Below are 7859 nucleotides of genomic sequence, written 5' to 3'. Positions count from 1 at the left end.
ACAGATGTGCATACACACTCGCACACACGTACACCCCATAACTCATCCTGGGCACTGCGACTTCCACCCCGTGCCACACTGTGCTACCTTTCAGGATGTTTCAACCACATCCAAGCAAGCCTTTCTGATGAGCTGATAGCTCTGCTTCCAGGCTTCCGTGCCACCCGACTGTCAACTCATAATTTCAGAGCTGCTGAAACCAACAGCCACCTGAGGTGCTGGTGGGGCCTGGGGCTGTGGGTGTAGCCTGACAGCCAGGCACCTGGTTTCCTGACCCCAAACCACACAGCTTCCTGTGCGGCCTCGTGAGCGTCTTAGGAACATGCTGCCCTGTCCCTCCTGCCAGGCTAAGGTTCAGAGCAGGCGCCAGAGAGACCGCGGGGCCGTGGAGGGCTGCTGGTGAGGCCGAAGTCATCTCAAGGAATGCAGCTTCCTTACAGCTTTCTCTATCCCTCATCGAACGAGGCGGGGTTGTATGATGGGAAGACGCGGCTCTCTGGATGAAAACGCAAAACCAGGGGTTACGGGCACTCGAGTGCCTACTGGTATAAATGCTCTCTCTCTCCAGGAGCAGGACCCACTGGAGAAGGCAAATTACTATCCTAGCAGAAATGGTTTTAGGCCAGAGGTTAGATGATGAGGTCAATGTTATCTTGGGTCCTCCGACCTTGGGGTGACCCTTTCTCTAGACCAGACATACCTGAATGTCTTTTCATTTCAATAAGATGGAGATTTTAGGGCTCCAAACACAGAGACCAATCATTCCCTAACAATGGCATGCAAAGCCCTCCCCAGAGGTTACCCACTGCGTCCAGGTGCTGTCCACGCAGCAGGGGTCATCGATGAGCAGCTGTGGGCTCATAGTGGCTCCGTTCCCTTACACACGAGGCGGGCCGGAGGGGTTCTTCCCTATGCTGCCTCCATTCCAGGCAGAGGAGGGCAGAACGTGGGGGGCCAGGCCCACACCTGACCACAGGCTTCACCGGTTCAGTGACCACCTTTTCCAACAAACATAAGAGAGCAAGCCGGAGGGGTTTGCAGATGAAGAGGAGCTTCGAACCTGTACCCGGCAGGCTCGGCGTCTATGTCCTGTGTTCCAGGAAGGTCCTCGCAAGGCTTAAACAATATGGCGGGTTCCGATCCGCCATAACATTATCCCAACGACAGACACACGGTGTCCCTCACGGGCTGGGAGTCTGACCTGGCCAATGACTCTTAGCTCAGGTCCTCCATCCCTAAGCGACACGGGACAGCCTGCCGGGGCTTTGGTGACATTTGATTCTCCAGTCTTCCTGTCCTGGGCAGCCGGCTCCCACCACACACACCTTCTATGGCTCTTTGATCAGCATCACACAGACCTGCCGGCCTGAGGGACCTCTGGTCATCGTGTGCACTTGGTGGCTGGCTTGGTGGGCATGCTTTTCAAACTGGGACAGGGGGATTGTAAAACTATAGATTCCAAGTCGTCAGGTTTGGGGTGGGGAGATCTGAGAGACTGCATTTCTTTTTTCCTTTTATTATTATTATTTTTTTAACTTACTAGAGGATTTGGTACACTTGCCAGAGAGAAACAGAGAGGAAATGAGAACGCACTCCTCAGAGGGATGGCCACGCCGCAATCTCCTCTGCTCCACTCTCCTCTTGGGATTTCAGGCACACACACACACACGCGCGCACACACGCTCGCTCACGCGTCTGCTCTACTTTTCAAGGGGCTGGGTCTGAGACTTGAACCACACCGCCGGCTATGTGGGATCCAACGTCCCAACCCCCACACCACCGACTGGCCTAGCCTGCATTTCTAACCTGCTTTCAGGCAGTCCAGAATGTAGGGGCGGAACTGCACCTCACGCAGCCAGACCTTAGGGGCCAGCCTCATTTCCATGTTTGGAAGGTGTGGGGGAGGGCGGGCGGGGGGGGCGCCTGCCTATGGGAGCCCTGGGAACCAAAGAGGATCCGAAGGGCCTGATGGGATGAAGCAGGTCCGTCGAAGATCTAGCAGGGCTGCAGCCAGCTTGAAGTTAGGGAAGACCTCTAAGGAGAACATCTGACACGGTGCTGACCACGGGAGGTTGTGAGGAGTGCTCGGTGAGACCCCGGGAGAGGGTGACTGAGGAGTCGGCACAATTACCCAGGGGACAGTGACTGACTCGGGTTGTAAGGAGGAATGATTTGCACCTTTTCGAGACAGTGTGACGGCGCTTGGTGACCATTTGCCTGTAAGACAGAGAGTTAAGAACACACTCCCTTCTCCAGCCTCTGCCCCTGGATACACTGACCCCAGAAGCAGCAGCTAGACTTAGCTGGCTGGTAACAAGACCGCGGAGCGGAGCGCCCTGGAGGCTGTGGGACACAGGAAAATGCTGACCATTCCTCTCCCCACTTATTAACTGGGGCTTTGGGCATGTGCTTTCACCAGAGACGTGAAGGAAGCATTCCCCAATGGGGCGTGGTCATCCCACCATCCCTTCTCCATTCTCCAGCCTTTGGGGATTGTAGGCATGCATGCACATGTGCCCAGCATCTTTTTCAAATTTCCATAGCCGGGATTCAAACCGCAGTCCACCATGTGGGATCCAGCGCTCTCACTGGGCTATAAGGCTGGCCCGGCTCAATTTCATTAAGAAGCCTCCATTTCTTTCTTTTTTTTAATTAGACCAGAGAGGGACGGGGCGGGCAGGGTGTGGGACGGGGAGAGACAAGTGAGAAAGCAAGCCACCAGGCCTGGGACTCAAACTGCAGTGGCTCATACAGGAGAATAGGCCTTACCCTCCGTACCACCTGCCGCCCAAACGCTGTTTCTTTAGCTTGTAAAGTGGGCGGTGCTATCCAAATATGGCCATATGTGTAGACATGCTGCGACTATACATTTATCCTTCATTTTCTCTGATCTAGATGAGTAGAATCGGAGTGTGTGTCCCACTAAAGATTGTTGCTAAATGCTGAGAATCTGGAACTAGGCTTGGCTAAAAATCCACCCTGAAACCACTCAAACAGCTCTGTTGAGAATCTTCTGGTTTTCTAAGGTTTACAGAACTTCTTAGGGAACCCAGAATGATTTATGGTTTGCTACCACAACCCTACGACGCTAGTGGTTTCAACCAAGCTTCACTTGAACAACCCTAAAATTCAGCAGAAAGCTGGGGAAAATCCACTCGAAAGAAAACTGCTCCCCTTGAAGTTCTCTCCTCCCCAGAACTCTCCCGGGTCCGACCTTGGAATCTGTTCCGGTAGGGCTGGCAATTCCTCTTTGGCTGAGTTTTCTGAAGAGGGGGTTTAAATACTAACAAAGCAGACTTCTGCTTTGACCCGTGAATTCCAACCCACTCCAGAGATTCTTTAAGAGAGACTGCTAGGTGTATTGAGACCAGCAGGTCCCAAGAGGAAGAAAACAAAGCAAAACAAAACAAAGGCATGATGAAGGGGATTTCCAGGGAGCCGTGAGCGATCCGGCGCAGGGATGGCCCGAGTACCCACCGCCACAAGTCTACTCAGCGGCGTGCAAGGCCGTTTTTGCCCACCTCCTGTGACCCTAACCACTTCGAGAGGAGAATTTCATGATTACTGCCATTTTACAAAAGAAGAAACGGAGGGCAACAAGTTAACTAACGAATGAATTTAAAAGCCGGATCTGTCCGTCCTATTTTCACCCGTGCAGTGGAAGACGGAGCGGTTGTCCTGTGTGACTGGGCCCGCTGCTCCAGGGCACACGCGCCTTCCGCGACACACACAAAGGCTGGGCCACACAGCTGAATAGCATGGCGCTGGGGGTCTTGTGTGTTTTTTGTTTGTTTTAGTTTTTGCTATGAGATGTGTGCTCACCAGAGAGAGAGACAGAGACAGAGAGGGGAAGCGAGGAATCACCCCCCAGGGAGGATGGCCACACTGTGATCCTTTCTCCGCCATTCTCCTCTCGGGATTTTGGGCACACACATTCACACACGCAGCGTGTTTTCCAAGCCGCTGCATCCGGGACTTGAACCACAGGGTTGTCTATGTGAGATCCAATACAATAAGCTCCGAGCCACTTCCCAGCCCCATGGCACTGTTAATCATACAGGAAACCTGTAAACAGCCTGTCTAAAATCACTGACCGTCCAAAGGAATGGTGTCAGCCACGAACACGTTTTCAGACCATTTTCGGAGATGCGGACAAGCCCGAGTGCTATCATTTGAGTGAAGAAGGCGGGCTGTGTACGCGTCCATGCCGTTCCTCAAACCGAGTTACCCCCCTCTGTCTCCCAGCACAGTTCCGGCAACACAGCTGGCGGATCAGGCCCGCAGGAGATGAACATTTCTCCGAAAAGGCCCCCAAATTGAGCAGTTGTCTTTTCAAGGGAGTAAGTACTCTTCTTTATTTTTCCTCGTCATTTTTAGGTTATTTCCAAATGTTCTAGATGAAACATGCATACGTTTTTATCGATGCATTGTGGTATCGGTAGTGAGGGTAAAATACACCTATCTAAAGTGTACAAGTGGGTAGACTTCGGTGCGGTGGAACTGGTGACACCATTACCACGAGCTCGTGGCTGGCCAGTGTGCCTCTGCCCATCTGTTATCGCCTCCCGCCTGCGCCCTATTCACACCCGACCCACTGTCACTGTCGCTGGTTTTGAGCCTCCGCTATCTCACGTCCGTGGTGTAAGGCGTATGCTCCTTCTCATCGGCTTCACTCTCGTGGTCACCTCAGGAGCCAGCCAGTCAGCACCTCGGACGAGCGTGACCATTGCCTAGAACGCGATCACGTGGCTTGAACCACTCTTGGCTACTCATTCGCTGGTAGGGAGGCTTCTGGGGTGTTTCCAGGATGGTTATTGCAGAAAACGCTGCTGTCAAAGTCCCCGTCCAAGGCTGTGTTAGACACGCATTGCTTTTCTCTTGGGTAAACCCCTAGGAGAACGGCTGAGTCACATGGTCACTCTAAGTTCAGCTCTTTGAGAAACTGCCGGGCTGTTTTCAAATGAGTGCACCAGGTTACACGGCCACCAGGACTGCATGGGTCCCTCTCGCCTTTGTAAAATTATATAAGGAGAACTGAGCACCTCCTGTGATAAAAGCAAATTAGAACCATTTAGAAACGTGGAGTGAGAAAAGTGAAAGTCTCATTTTATTTTCTTTCTTTCCTGGCTTCTCATACATATTTCTTATGAAAAGTTTAGTGTGTGTGTGTGTGTGTGTGTGTGTGTGTCGGGAGAGGTTTTTGCCTTCTCCATTCTCCTCGCAGGATCTTGGGCACGCACACACACGCGCCCGACACGGGTTTAAGCCAACTGGTCTGGGACTCAAATGGCAGTCGACTACATGGGAGTCCAGCGACATAGCCATTACACCAACTGCTGGCTCCTGTTGTGTGTTTTCTTTGCGTGTGTGTCTGTATACCTGTGTGTGCAAATGGGACCCAGTGAGGTCTGTGGCCCTGACTCCAGCTTCACTCACTGGGACAACGAAGCTTGGAGACATTTCCTTGTCAGTGCGTGTGGCCCTCCTTCGGTCTTTGGAATTGCCATGGACAATCGTAGAATCAGAGAGAAAGGGCGTGTTTAACACAGTTGGAGTTTTATTCACCCATCCTGCGAAAGAGCCCGTTTTCTTCAAAATTCTAAGTCCCTGTCACAATTGACAAAGCTCCTCGTAGTCAAAGGAAGGGTTGCATGTCTTCCTGTCGGCTAGGTCTCCCAGGAGCACCTCATCCTTCCGGAGCGCGAGCAGGGGTGCAGGACAGTTGAGGGTGGCCAGCGGGCCAGGCCTAGGCGGGGCTCCTGGTGGTCAGAGCAAGATGGCCCTCGCACCCACCTCCCGGCCTGTGAGCAGAGGTAGCAGGCTCGCTTCAGCTGAGTCATTCTGAAAAGGGCAAAAGGGCTTCACCTCTTCACCTTTCAACTTGGGCGATGAGTAAAATAAGCAGTTTCTTTTTACCGTGTCAGAGAACTCACCGCATGTGCCAAATGCGGTGACAGAACCCACTGGGTGTGGGACAACGGAGTCCCGCCTGGTCAACACGCTGCTTTTCACGGTCTCCTGCGCCTTTCTCTCTTATTTGAAGAGCCATGTTACTAGCACTGCCATAGTGACCCCGTCCCTCTCTCAACAGGACCTGGGGCTGTCATTTGCCCTGGCGCCACACTACAACACGGCTGTGAGCCCCACTCTGAAGTTAGATCGTACCCACGCCGTCATGTGATCAAAAATTAATACAAATCTTAAAGGCACGCCTCACTGATGGGACTCCACAAGAACCGTCCCGTGGTTGAGTGCTTTTTCCTAGTAGGTGAAGATTCTGAGTAGCGCTCAGTAAAGAAAAGCTATAAAGGGGGCAGTGGGCATTGGATGCCTACGTGGCTGACTGTGGTTCGAGTCCCAGACCTGGAGGCTTGCTTTCTCTCTCTCTCTCTCTCTCTCTCTGGTCAAATTAAAAAATAATTAGAAGAAATAAAATGTTACATAATTCTTTTTTAAAAGCCACAAAAATCGCTCATTACCACAGGGGGGACTCGTGGATGAGACCTGTCACGTGCTGTGTCTCCTCTCCCTACGGCAATGCTGTCCTCGTTATTTTGAACTAAGTGTTTTACGCTCCCCTTTCCCCTCTCCGTACTCGGACGTCAATCTTGAGAAAACGCTGTACCAAACAGCCACTGGGCATCTGGCGGAGCGTGGAGCCCCGCGTTCCTGGCGCGTCGCTGGCAAGTGTGGCCGACCGAGCCTCCTCCTGTGCTCAACTCTGCAGGGTCTGCCCGTCACGGTCCATTTTACACGTGTCCTGTGTGAAAAATAAAGTCACCATGGCGCTTATGACATCAGGACTCTGCCCGCTAAGTGCTCCAAAGGCATTGTAGGCCCGCCCAGGTGTGGTGGCGCCAGCATGGTGCCTAGCTGTGTCCCCCCTGTGGCGCCCCGTGGACACACACCTGTCCATGCACCCAGCGGTGTGTTTTCACTGAACTGTCCTTGGCTCTCACAGTAATCGTACTCTCCCCAGCAGTCAATGCCATCAAGCTGAGTTTTTAAAAAATGATCCTTTATTTTATTTATTCATTTATTTTAATTTGACCAGAGAGAAACACAGAGTGGAAGAGAAAGAGAGAGAGCGAGAAAGCAAGCCTCCAGGTCTGGTACTTGGACCACGGCCGGCTCTATGGGAGTGTCCCAAACAGGTCAGAGTGGTTCTCAGTGTAACCGGCAGGCTATCTGGAAGGAGGCAGTGCTGTTCCCCTAGAGAAGGCTGGCAAGATTGGGCCAGCCAGTGGCATGGGGGCTAAGGCAGCCAGATCCCACATGGCCGACTGTGCAGTTCGAGTCTCAGAACTGGAGGCTCGAGGAAACACACTGGGTGTGTCGGACGTGTGTGCCTGACATCCCGAAAGGAGAGAGATGGAGGAGGGGTCGCGAGGTGGCCATTCCCCACTGGGGCGCTTTCCTGTCTCTCTCAGGTGAGTGCACACCCCTCCAGAATCCTTTTCTACGAGGAGAACGCCGGCAGCGTCACCCAGTGGCCTGTCATCATGGTGTGACAGGCACACACGAGGGCTGGCGTCAGCAACATCCCAGTGTGGCAGGACAAGCTTGAGTCCAGCGTCGAGAGCTGGCGATTGGCCTTCAAGACGCTCCCCCCCCCGCCCCACGATAGTCCCTTTTCTTCGGCGTTTGCGGCACGAGCTAGGCAGGCCTTTCTTTCTTCCTCACCGGGGCTGTAGGGGCGAGAGGACCGGAGCCCCCTCCGCGGTCTCCTGTGTGAGTCGATGTTCCCCCGGGCTCCTGCGGTTTGTGGGAGCCCTGAGCCCAGGCATCGTTGTTGACACGACTCTTGGGCGTCTGCTCCCTACTCTCCATGGTCCTGCAGGACACACTTGGAGAAGATC

The sequence above is a fragment of the Tupaia chinensis genome, unplaced genomic scaffold (genome assembly GCF_000334495.1).
Source record: "Tupaia chinensis unplaced genomic scaffold, TupChi_1.0 Scaffold148065_1, whole genome shotgun sequence".
Taxonomy (NCBI): Eukaryota; Metazoa; Chordata; class Mammalia; order Scandentia; family Tupaiidae; genus Tupaia; species Tupaia belangeri.
This window is presented reverse-complemented; position numbering follows the sequence as displayed.